Source organism: Oncorhynchus mykiss, chromosome 13 (genome assembly GCF_057628025.1).
Source record: "Oncorhynchus mykiss isolate SJ-2025 chromosome 13, ASM5762802v1, whole genome shotgun sequence".
Taxonomy (NCBI): domain Eukaryota; kingdom Metazoa; phylum Chordata; class Actinopteri; order Salmoniformes; family Salmonidae; genus Oncorhynchus; species Oncorhynchus mykiss.
The window spans coordinates 53,802,192-53,815,010 of record NC_143034.1 but is presented as its reverse complement, the minus strand read 5'-3'; the positions used below and the strand labels follow the sequence as shown (position 1 = coordinate 53,815,010).

Below are 12,819 nucleotides of genomic sequence, written 5' to 3'. Positions count from 1 at the left end.
GCCAATATACCAAAGCTAAGGGCTGTGTCCAGGCACTCCAAGATGCGATGTCCTAAGAACAGCCCTTAGCCGTGGTATATTGGCCATATACCACAACCCCATGCCTTATTGCTTAATTATATAATGTTATCTTGTAGAAAGAGTCAATTAAATCAATTCTATATCAATATTTGTGAGTACGCCCTTTATATTTACACAAAGTCAGTGGTTTAAAGTACTTGAGTAAAAATACTTCCAAGTACTACTTAAGTAATTTTTGGGGGTATCTGTACTTTACTATTTATATTTTTGACAACTTTTAATTTTACTTCACTAAAGAAAACAATGTACAGTTGTTCCAGGTGTGCTGTCCAGAAGTTGAAGGAAACTCAAGGTAAATATTGCTGGTGTAGAGAATATTTTTTATTATCAGTCATTTTAAACAGGCCATAATTTATTTAATTTGTGGTAGAATTTTGATTTTTTGTATTTATTTTGTGCTTAGTGTAAACGATATGCTAGATAATGCTAGCCAAAGCATGCTAAGCAGTCTGTCATTTTTCTCCAAAAACTTTAGAAGTGTCATTTCCATCCCAGTCATTTCCATCACAAACTTACAATGGCTTGCAAAAGTATTCACCCACCTTGGCATTTTTCCTATTTTGTTGCCTTACAACCTGGAATTAAAAATACTTTTTCGGGGGTTTGTATCATTTGATTTACACAACATGCCTACCACTTTGAAGATGCAAAATATTTTTGGGAAAACAAACAAGAATTAAGACAAAAACAGAAAACTTGGGCATGCATCACTATTCACCCTCCCCCCAAAGTCAATACTTTGTAGAGCCACCTTTTGCAGAAATTACAGCTGCAAGTCACTTGGGGTGTCTCAATAAGCTTGGCACATCTAGCCACTGGGATTGATGCCCATTCTTCAAGGCAAAACAGGTCCAGCTTTTCAAGTTGGATGGGTTCCGCTGGTGTACAGCTGTCTTTAAATCATACCACAGATTCTCAATTGGATTGAGGTCTGGGCTTTGACTTGGCCATTCCAAGACATTTCAGTGTTTCACCTTAAGTCACTTGAGTGTTGCTTTAGCAGTATGCTTAGGGTCATTGTTCTGCTGGAAGGTGAACCTCAAACAGGTTTCTCAAGAATTTCCCTGTATTTAGCGCCATCCATCAAGCCTTCAATTCTGACCAGTTTCCCAGTCCCTTCCGATGAAAAACATCCCCACAGCATGATACTATCCCCATGCTTCACTGTGGCGATGGTGTTCTCGGGGTGATGAGGTGTTGGGTTTGCGCCAGACATAGCGTTTCCTTGATTGCCAAAAAGCTCAATTTTAGTATCTCCCATATGTTTGTGGAGTTTCCCACATGCCTTTTGGCGAACACCAAACATGTTTGCTTATTTTTTTTCTTAAGCAATGTCTTTTTTCTGGCCACTCTTCTGTAAATCCCAGTTCTGTGGAGCGTACGGCTTAAAGTTGTCCTATGGCCAGATACTCCAATCTCCGCTGTGGAGCTTTGCAGCTCCTTCAGGGTTATCTTTAGTCTCTTTGTTGCCTCTAATACCCTTCTTGCCTGGTCTGTGAGTTTTGGTGGTCTCTTGGCAGGTTTGTGGTGCCATATTCTTTCCATTTAAAAAAAAAAAATGGATTTAATGGTGCTCCATGGGATGTTGAAAGTTCTGGATATTTTTTTAACCCAACCATGATCTGTACTTCTCCACAACTTTGTCTCTTAGCTGTTTGCAGAGCTCCTTGGTCTTCATGGTGGCCATTGCTTAGTGGTTTTGCAGACTCTGGGGCATAGATTGCACACAGGTGGACTTTGTAACTTCTGAAAGTAATTGGTTGCACCAGATCTTATTTAGGGGCCTCGTAGCAAAGGGGGTGAATACATATGCACGCACAAATTCTTTATTTTTTAAAAAATAAACTTTCATTTCACAAATGGACTATTTGGTGTATGTCCATTACATGAAATCCAAATAAAAATCAATTTAAAATACAGGTTATAATGTAACCATTTAGGAAAAACCACCAAGAGGTATGAATACTTTGCAAGGCACTGTAACTGGTGGAAATGACCAAACAAGTTAGTTTTATTTACTTTAGGCTTTTTAAAATCATGTTTCAAATTCATTTAATCTAGAAAATGCTCCACGGTGTGCAAAATTTGAAAACGTGTATTCCTTGTTTTTAGGAAGATGCCACATGAAACAGACAGCCATAGAAACAAAATTAAAAGATCCTATACAATACCAGGAACATCTGCAAAAATACAGGGAGATGCTGAAAGAAAAGAGAAATCTGAGTTTACAAAAACAAAGCGGCAAGAGAACGCAATGGAAATGCAACCAACAGAACAGCAGATGTTCAAGACAAGTTGCAATGGAGACCTACCTAGAAGGCAACAACACCTTAGTCACCAGATGACTTGCAGCTAGAGGGCAATATACATGCCCCATACTTACCTGATGCACACCCTGATACCCCTTCCTCATCGTCTGCAACAGGAATGAGAAGTCAAATACTTGCTAGAAGAGGTCACTCAGATTTTTGAATGACAAATGTCGAACTTGATAAAATACCTTTTTTTTTGTATGATCAACTGATCAAGAAAATAGAGACAAGACAAAACCGCAAATATGGGAACTCTGAAGAACTTGAAGGATTTTGTTTCAAAAGTTAAAGCAAGTATCAAAACATGCCTAGTGCCAAGGACAAACAAGTGGCTTCAAAAATGCTCAGAGGCAACATCCTGAAAAAGTATGGCCTGGTCAAAGCTGCAGAGAATTTGGATTTTCAGCAAAAGCAACGAGGGCAAATGAACAGGCCAACAAGTCTTCAATACTCCAGGAAAAAGCAATGTAACAGAATTAGAACAGCCACAGAAGAGGAAATCACTTGATTCTATGAACGGGACAACAGTAGAGCAACATGGAAAGAGGAAGGCAAACGAGCAGAAGTGCTTCTTGAACGGCACAATTCAGAACCTTAATCATTATTTTAAGAGGGAATATTCAGAGATTAAGATGTCCTATGAATTCTGCAAAATACTTCCTTTTGGGTTGTCACGTCAACAGTCCATGACAGGGACACATGCCTCTGGAAATACCCACACCGACCTCCAGTTCATGGTGGAAAAACTACAATTAAGTGATCAGCTGCAGCTTGTTTTTGTGCTGTGAGAACCTGAAGAGTGCACGTACAGAGTGCTCCCTTTGCCAACCAAAAGAGCTTAAAACATATGCATTTGATGCTGGTGAGAAGACATGGTGGTTCGAGTGGAAAAACAAAGCTGGAGAGAGAAAAAAAAAGGAGAAAAGACAAAGGGAAACATGGAGGTCCCTGTACATTTGACAGTAAAATAAAAGGTGGCACACTAGACTACTGGAGGACTTCTCCAAACGATTGAAAAGAGAAGTTGGGGTAACACGTATACAACATTTGACACCAATACTCCAGAGAATGTAAAGACAAAACTGCAGAAAGAGTTGGTGCATATTGACTTTGCGGAGAACTCCGTGTAATTTCAATGAAACCCAGGCAATTCACATCAGTGATTCTGCGGCACCCTCTGCAATCTGGGCCCATCTTTCAAAAACACTGGCCTACTTCCTTGAGCACGGCCCTTCAGCTACTTTTGGAGTTTAACTTTTGTCTTATGTTTAACGGTTGATTTTTAAAAATGGTATATACACATCATCCCCACCTCACCCATATGATGTACATGAGTACGATTTGTTTTAGATCGGGAAATCAATGTTCAAATGTTTGGCGGAAATATCTTATTTTTCATTTATGTTTTCAGCTATCACAAGGTCATACATTCAGGCATCATGTGGAGTTATGAAAACCTTAACCACTTAACACAGACAAGTTCATGTACAAATGTATAAGTAGTGTTTTCAATTATATTATTTGCAACTAAAATTGATGTATAATGACATGATGGAAGTTACATTTGTCTACAGCCGTCTGAGAAAAAGATACATTCCTGAATAGTACAGTCACAGCCATTATGAGATATTATTTCTAGACAAATCATAGACAACTGGTAAAATGGTATTTCAGTAAGTTTTAATTTCTGAAAGCTTGCAGGGCAGAATAACCCAACAGTTTAATTAAAGAGATGTACCCCTTTTGTCAGCATTAAGAGGGCTCAACATAAGGCAACAGTCTAATTAAATGTTAGTAAGTTCTTTCAATGTGAAATGTAAGCATAACAGTTGTGTTAATATTCATGTAGAATTGCCGTTAAGGTCACTTGCCTACTACACTGTAGTGTTTAAATTGTCAGGGGTCAGTTGGTACAACAAAAAAGCAACTTATTGTACTGTCAAACATCAGGCCACTATTACTTAGGACCAAGCAGCAGTCTCCCCACCCCATTCAGAGGCCTGGGCAGTAGGGGCAGCTGACCAATCCTCGATGGCTGGCTGGGCACTCCAGTCCTCTGCAAGAGAGAAGACATTGAAGAGGTGCAAATACATGACCAACAATCATACATTTCAGTGTATTTGAGTAGGTTAAACAATCAACCCGACTGATGACAATTATGGTGCATCAATTAGAGGGAGGCTGATGTTACTCACAACACTCACCAGTGAACCCCTCAGCAGTTGGCTTGGCAGGAGCAGCAGCTGAAAGTCAAGCAGAAACTCAATTAGGATTACAATTAAACATGAGACCTTTCAGACAAACACATTTGATAGGTCCTGAAGTACCAAGAGTCATTTATATCCAACTCAAAATGAGATTTAGAAAATGCTACCAAGTGCATCAGTCAAGAAACTAAAACCAAGTCTTAGCATAGTGGAACCAGAAACCACATCTTCACTTCTTACCTGCAGAGAACTGCTGGATGGGGACTGAGGGCATAGCCATTCCCTCAGCTGCTGGAGCAGTCCACTCTCTCTGGAACTCCTTTCCAACAGCTTTCTCAGACTCAGCCTGTTCCTCCTTCTCAATCTGACAGGTAAAACAATGAGCGGCAGGCTAACAAGGCGAACAGAACATGCAAGATCCATTACTGTTGAAGGTAAGCTTGTCCTACCAGTAAATTTAGTGTATAATGGTTTAAGTAGGTGTCTAAAAGGCCTTCTTCTTACCTCCTCAGGGTCCCTGTAGAAATAGAGATCAGGCATGACCTCCCAGGGGTGCTCCCTGGAGATGGTGCCCCGCATCCTCAGCACCTCCCTGGACAGCATCCACCACATCAGACCCAGAGTGGTGACCCTGGAGCACAAATCAGACCATGACCAACTACACCGATGAGACTAGAACACCTGTCTTTTACAGAAACATGTAGCAAGGCCTACACCAAATTCCCCTCCCTCTTACACACATATGGAGCAAGGGGAGAAAAGAGGCACTGCGTTTCTGTAGCACACATCCTACACCCAGCACCGCACTGACAGGACTGCGCCGGGCTCTAACGGTGTGCAAGACAAACACGTAGGTGTTAAGTGTATGAGGGCAAAGCAGTCTAACCTTGTTGTTGCAGGGGATGGCGATGTCGACATATGAGTGGGGAGTTAGTGTTGCACAGGGCAATGGTGGGGATGTTGACGTAAGAGGCTTCAGAGGCTGGTGGTCGGCACGAGGGTCCGTTACGATTAGGAGGCGGGGCTCCCTGAAGGCAGCCTGGATTTGATTAGTGAAGGTTCCGGGGGTGAAACGACCATGGCACCAGTGGCCGAGGCAAACTTCAGCACAGCTCTCTACAAAAATATATATGAAAGGCTATTAGCGACCTAGCTGCAGACAGCATGTGTAACACCCATCACTGCCCTTGGAATCTAAAAGCAAGTTGCACTAGACCGCATGAAGAATTGAATCAAACGAAAATCATTGTGCGGAAGCCCTACCGATGTTACATCGAGAGCATCACTGGTTGCATCACTTCCTGGTACAGTAACTGCTCGGCCTCCGACCACAAGGCACAACAGAGTGTAGTGCGTAAGGCCCAGTACATCATTGGGGCCAAGCTTCCTGCCATCCAGGACCTCTATACCAGGTGGTGTCAGAGGAAGACCCTAAAGCTTGTCAAAGACCCCACCCACCCCAGTCAGACTGCTCTCTACTACTGCATGGCAAGCGGTACCGGAGCGCCAAGTCTAGAACAAAAAGGCTTTTCAACAGCTTTTCACCCCCAAGCCATAAGACCCCTGAACAGGTGATCCAGGCCCCCCCCCCCCCTCTTTACACTGCTGCTACTCTGTTTATCATATATGCAGTCACTTTAACCATACCTACATGTACAAACTATCTCAATTACCCCGACTAACCGGTGCCCCTGCACATTGGCTACCCGGACTATCTGCATTATGTCCCGCCACCCAACAACTCCACTTTTACACTACTGTTTGTCATAAACTCAAAAAAATAAAAAAAACTTCCCCTTTTCAGGACCCTGTCTTTAAAAGAACATTCATAAAAACACAAATAACTTCACACTTCATTGTAAAGAGTTTAAAGGCAGTTTCCCATGCTTGTTCAATGAACCATTAACAATTATGAACATGCACCTGTGAAACGGTCATTAAGACACTAACAGCTTACAGACGGTAGACAATTAAGGTCACAGTTATGGAAACTTAGGACACTAGAGAGGCGTTTCTACTGACTCTGGAGAAACACCAAAAGAAAGATGCCCAGGGTCCCCGCTCATCTGCGTGAACATGCTTCAAGGAGGCATGAGGACTGCAGACGTGGCCAGGGAAATAAATTGTAATGTCCGTACTGTGAGACACCCAAGACAGCACAGACAGCTGATTGTCCTTGCATTAGCAGACCACGTGTAACAAAAACCTGCACAGGATCAGTACATCTGAACACACTTACGGGACAGGTACAGGATGGCAACAACTGCCCAAGTTAAACGAGGAACACACAATCCCTACATACGTGCTCAGACAGTCCGCAATAGGCTGAGATGCTGGACTGATGGCTTGTAGACCTGTTGTAAAGGCAGGTTCTCACCAGACGTCACCGGCAACAACGTCACCTATTGGCACAAATCCACCGTTGCTGGACCAGACAGGACAGGCAAAAAGTGCTCTTCACTGTCGAGTCAGTCATCTCACCAGGGATGATAGTCGGAGTCACGTTTATCGTCGAAGGAATGAGCGTTACACTGAGGCCTGTACTTTGGAGCAGGATCGATTTTGAGGTGGAGGGTCCGTCATGGTCTGGGGCGGTGTCACAGCATCAGACTGAGCTTGTTGTCATTGCAGGCAACCTCAATGCTCATGTAGTACCCTTCCTGCAGGCTCATCCTGACTAGAGGTCGACCGATTAATCGGAATAGCCGATTAACGGTGGGTTAACTGCCTTGTTCAGGGGCAGAACGACAGATTTCCACCTTGTCAGCTCAGGGGATCAAATCTTGCAACCTTTCGGTTAAATAGTCCAACGCTCTAACCACCTACCTCTCATTGCACTCCACGAGGAGCCTGCCTGTTACGCGACTGCAGTAGAAACCAAGGTAAGTTGCTAGCTAGCATTAAACGTCTTATAAAAACAAATCAATTATAATCACTAGTTACACATGGTTGATGATATTACTAGTTTATCTAGCGTGTCCCTTGCATATAATTGATGCAACGCAGGGGGATGATTTAACAAAAGCGCATTTGCGAAAAAAGCACAATTGTTGGACGACTGAACCTAACCATAAACACCAATGCCTTCCTTAAAATCAATACACAGAAGTATACTTTTTTAAACCTGCATATTTAGCTAAAAGAAATCCAGGTTAGCAGGCAATATTAACCAGGTGAAATTGTGTAATTTCTCTTGCGTTCATTGCACGCAGTCAGGGTATATGCAACAGTTCGGCTGCCTGGCTCATTCCGAACTAATTTGCCAGAATTCTACATAATTATGACATGACATTGAAGGTTGTGCAACAGGAATATTTAGACTTATGGATGCCACCCCTTAGATAAAATACGTAACGCTTCCATATTTCACCAAAATAAAAGGTTTTGTTTTCGAAACGATCGTTTCCGGATTCGACCATATTAATGACCAAAGGCTCGTATTTCTGTGTGTTATGTTATAATTAAGTCTATGATTTGATAGAGCACTCTGACTGAGCGATGGTAGGCAGCAGCAGACTCGTAAGCATTCATTCAAACAGCACTTTCGTGCGTTTTGCCAGCAGCTCTTCGCAAGCACAGCGCTGTTTATCACTTCAAGCCTATCACCCTAATGGCTGGTTTAACCGATGTGAAATGGCTAGCTTGTTAGCTGGGTGTGCGCTAATAGTATTTCAAACGTCACTCGCTCTGAGACTTGGAGTAGTTATTCCCCTTGCTCTGCAATGTCCGCAGCTTTTGTGGGTCGATGGGTAGCACTGCTTCGAGTATGGCTGTTGTCGATATGTTCCTGGTTCGAGCCCAGGTAGGGGCGAGGGGGACGGAAGCTATACTGTTACACTGGCAATACTATAGTGCCTATAAGAACATCCAATAGTCAAAGGTATATGAAATACAAATGGTAGAGAGAAATAGTCCTATAAATACTATATTAAATACAACTTAAAACCTCTTACCTTGGAATATTGAAGTCTCATGTTACAAGGAACCACCAACCAATATGTTCTCATGTTCTGAGCAAGGAACTCAAACGTTAGCTTTTTTTACATGGGACATAATCAACTTTTACTTCTCCAACACTTTGTTTTTGGATTACTTAAACATGTTATATTATATTAAGTTAAAAGTTCTCGTTCTGTATTGTTGTAATTGTCATTATTACAAACAAAAATTTTTTTTTTTTATTCTTTATTTTAATTCGGTTGATTATCAGTATCGGCTTTTTTTGGTCCTCCAATAATCGGTAACGGCGTTGAAAAATCATAATCGGTCGACCTCTAATCCTGACATGACCCTCCAGCACGACAATGCCACCAGCCATATTGCTCGTTCTGTGTGTGATTTCCTGCAAGACAGGAATGTCAGTGTTCTGCCATGGCCAGCGAAGAGCCCGGATCTCAATCCCATTGAGCACGTCTGGGACCTGTTGAATCTGAGGTCGAGGGCTCAGAAATGTCCGGGAACTTGCAGGTGCCTTGGTGAAGACTGGGGTAACATCTCACAGCAAGAACTGGCAAATCTGGTGCAGTCCATGAGGAGGAGATGCACTGCAGTACTTAATGTAGCTGGTGGCCACACCAGATACTGACTGTTAGTTTTGATTTTGACCCCTCCCCCCTTGTTCAGGGACACATTATTCAATTTCTGTGGAACTTGTTCAGTTTATATCTGAGTTGTTGAATCTAGTTATGTTCATACAAATATTTACACATTAAGTTTGCTGAAAATAAACAGGTGACAGAGAGGACATTTATTTTTTTGCTGAGTTAATATGCTGTCACTTTAACCATACCTACATGTACATACTACCTCAATTACCCTGACTAACCTGTGTCTGTATATAGCCTCGCTACTGTTATTATTCACATTTTTTTTTTATTTCCTATGCATTGTTCACCAATTTTTTTTACTTAAATTGCACGGTTGGTTTGGGCCTCTAAGTAAGCATTTCACTGTAAGGTACAGCGGTTGTATTCGGCACACATGACAAACTTATTTGATTTGTTAACAAAAACCTGGGCCCAATCCCTCCAGCAAACTTTCGACACCTGCACACCGACATCGGTGCAAGGCTTTGTGTGCACACATGCAGTCACATCTATACAGAAACATGTCTAATTGATGGGTAAACACACACGGCAAGTATCCAGTTACACTCATTATTCACCGTGTCCACTACGCTGCCAGCTGAAGCTGTACCTGTCCAGTGTTCCTGGAGGAGATGACCCAGACGTCAGCTGGGTTCTCCACGGCAACAATGGCACAGGCTGCCAGCAGTAGCTTCTCCCAGGTATTCCTCATGTTGATGATGTACACACCTGAGGACAAGGGGCAGTCAGTAAACCCAGATCTGTGTCCAGTTTACCCTGCCCAAATGTGCTCCATCTAGTGAGAGAAAGAATCAATAATCAACTCTAGTTCTGTGAGCTGAAGGGGACTGAAGCATTTTTTTGTTACAGCCCAGCATTGAAACAGACATCCATTTCAACTATTCATCAAGACCTTGAATATCAATCAAATGTATTTATAAAGCCCTTTATACATCAGCCAATGTCACAAAGTGCTATACAGAAACCCAGAACAAAGAAATCAAATCAGGCATGCTTGTGCCAGACCAGCAGCCTGCATTAACAGTATCCCTCCTCAACCTGGGTGGGTTGACCACTGGCTTATAACACTACAAGTAGTTTTGTTACAGAGTGTTTTGGGCGTTAAGGACTGCCAAACACTCACCATCACTCTTCCTCTTGTAGGTGTAGTGCTCCATCTGAAAGTCCATGTTAATTCCTCCCAGATGGGTTCCTGCAGCCAGGAACTTCAGCACATCCTCCTCCTTCATTTGAAGGACATCTAGATTTCCGGACATCTTAACCACTTTCCCTGCATTGAGTGCGAAAAAAAAAGAAATGACCAAGAGTCAAAAGTGCATATAATTGTTTTTGTTTTTTTTAAGCATTCAACAATTATTCCAGGCCCAGACATTGTAGTTGATAGGGCCATCTACGCGTTGCGCTTAAGCCCGAGGGGCCTATTGCCTAGAATTAAATGGCCTGGATAGTGTACTCGGCAGGACACCGTGCGTTAAACAGCATGTCAGGCATGTCTACTCGACATGTTAGTGTTAGCTTTCAAGTCATATAAAGCCTTCAAATTCAAACGTCTAGATAGACTAATGTGAGATATTCTGCACATAGTCACTGATTACTTCGTCTATTTAAGTGACGCTTGACATTAAAAAGCGTGAAATGTAACTTACAACGCACCACGAAACAACGCGAAACCTGTAACACGCGGCGTCAAAGAGGAAGACAAGAGGAAATTACGCCACTTATATACTCAAGTTTCAAAGCACATGATTGGTTGTTTCGCTGACTGGAACTATAACTGTCTACTTGGATATTTTATTCCCTAGATGGCGCAAACACTCCAGCAGCACAGAGTAGTAGCGTATGTTTTGGGTGAAACCGGTAAGTAGAGGTCGGACGAGGAGCCCATATTAAGACAATGCGATGGAAAGACCATATTAAGACAATGGGGAGACGTTGACTTCTCGGTTAGAGTGGCCTGTGTTGCAACTTTATTTGCTAGAGATACGGAGTTCCTGGTGAAGGTATCACAATATGTACATAGTGATTTTGCAAAATGTTTTAAAATTCATTTTTTTTCATAAGAGAAGATACATTGCAAAAATGCCAACTTGTCTCAGATACAAAGATAGAATGGGTGCTAGACAAGATGGCTTGGACCTCTTGGGTTGGGTGCTGGAAAAAAAAACATTGCAATGTTTTGACCAATGTCAAGGTCATGGGGTAATTACAGGTATGACATGTTATTGCGGGAAGTGGGGTTATGTGACTAAGTGCATAAAAATAACAAACTTTTATGACTTGTTGAATAGGCCACTTAAAAAAATGATCATTAAGTTAATATGTAGACTGGGGTGTTCTCAAAGTCCTTCCAGTGGCTCAATCTTAATATATTTGCATGCATCTATTTATTTTATTTAACCTGTATTTAACCAGGAAAGCCCACTGAGACCCAGAGTATTTTTTTCAATGAAAACCTGGCCAAGAAGGCAGCAACAATCAATACAATACATAATTAAAACATACAACAATACAATACAACGTGATCCAGATAAAAAAAAAAAAAAAGCATTTACACTCCTCTGTAACAGAGTCTCCCATCAATATTTTAAATTCATTCAGTGGCACTAACATATCTAGGTGAAGCATGGACTTTAGACTATTCCATGCGTCTGGGGCACAAGAAAAGGCAGTCTTACCTAATACTGTTTATTCCCCACAGAAAGTTTACACACATACATCATCTACGACCTCAATAAACTCCTAATCTGTGTCAAACTCACTTCATATGTCAGTGTTCCCTATCTAATTTTGAAAGCAAAGGCCACTGTGACACATGCCATTACTGCAGTCCTTGAGGTTTCCAATGAGAATAGCTGATTGGGTTGGAACTGAGTGTCATGTCATTAAGATAAAAAAAATAACCACAAAGTTGCACAGGTTTCCAATAGGTTAACAGTGTTTGTTTTAAATAATGTGTTAGACATGTAATGCACAAACAATTAAATATGACTCATACTTAACTAATAACATGGTTTAATTGTACAACAAGGTTTCTAGATTAAAAAATAATCAAATACAGACATAGCCAAAAAGCAAACTGGTTTAGATCAGTATAGCCTAATGCCTTCCTTATCATTAACTATCCCTTTGATGTCACAACCCTGCCCCTTCTCCCAGTCTTATGTCTGACAGCTCTGTGATAAGCATATTATCATCATGCACTGCTATTACTGTTGGTAGGTATAATGGCTGTGTATAAAGTGAAAGGAAAATAAAACCGTACTGCCATACTAATGCTGGAACTGAGAATGACCCATGTGCTAGAAACACACATGGGTCATATTACCTCTTTGAATAACAAGGGCAATGTTGGGTTGTAGGTGTAGTTATTAATGCTCTGAGACCAACAGTCATGTGATTTATGGGCCGTATAAGTAGGGCAATGCTGGAACATGTGTCTGGACTAAGCCGAGCTGCCTGGGTGTCAGCCTGTCTCTCTCACAGTGACCCCCTACCCACCGCCTCAGCATGTCATGTGTCATTTAATTTCCTTCCGAGGACGCATGGGTTGCAGTGGTGGAAAGGTTCCCCAAGGCACTAATGTCATGTCACTTTCTGTTGTTTCATAGTGTG

General features: G+C 41.8%; 1 pseudogene across 1 annotated transcript; it reads right to left on the bottom strand.

Moving 5' to 3' along the window:
• Nucleotides 1–4,051: 4,051 nt before the first annotated feature.
• On the bottom strand, nucleotides 4,052–10,906 carry LOC110486515 (small ribosomal subunit protein uS2-like; annotated as a pseudogene). The gene is made up of 8 exons (XR_016485996.1): nucleotides 10,854–10,906; nucleotides 10,331–10,477; nucleotides 9,797–9,915; nucleotides 5,487–5,716; nucleotides 5,105–5,231; nucleotides 4,841–4,964; nucleotides 4,598–4,636; nucleotides 4,052–4,449 (listed from the first exon to the last, which is right to left on the bottom strand). The product of XR_016485996.1 is annotated as a small ribosomal subunit protein uS2-like (transcript).
• Between the last annotated feature and the right edge of the window lie 1,913 nt (nucleotides 10,907–12,819).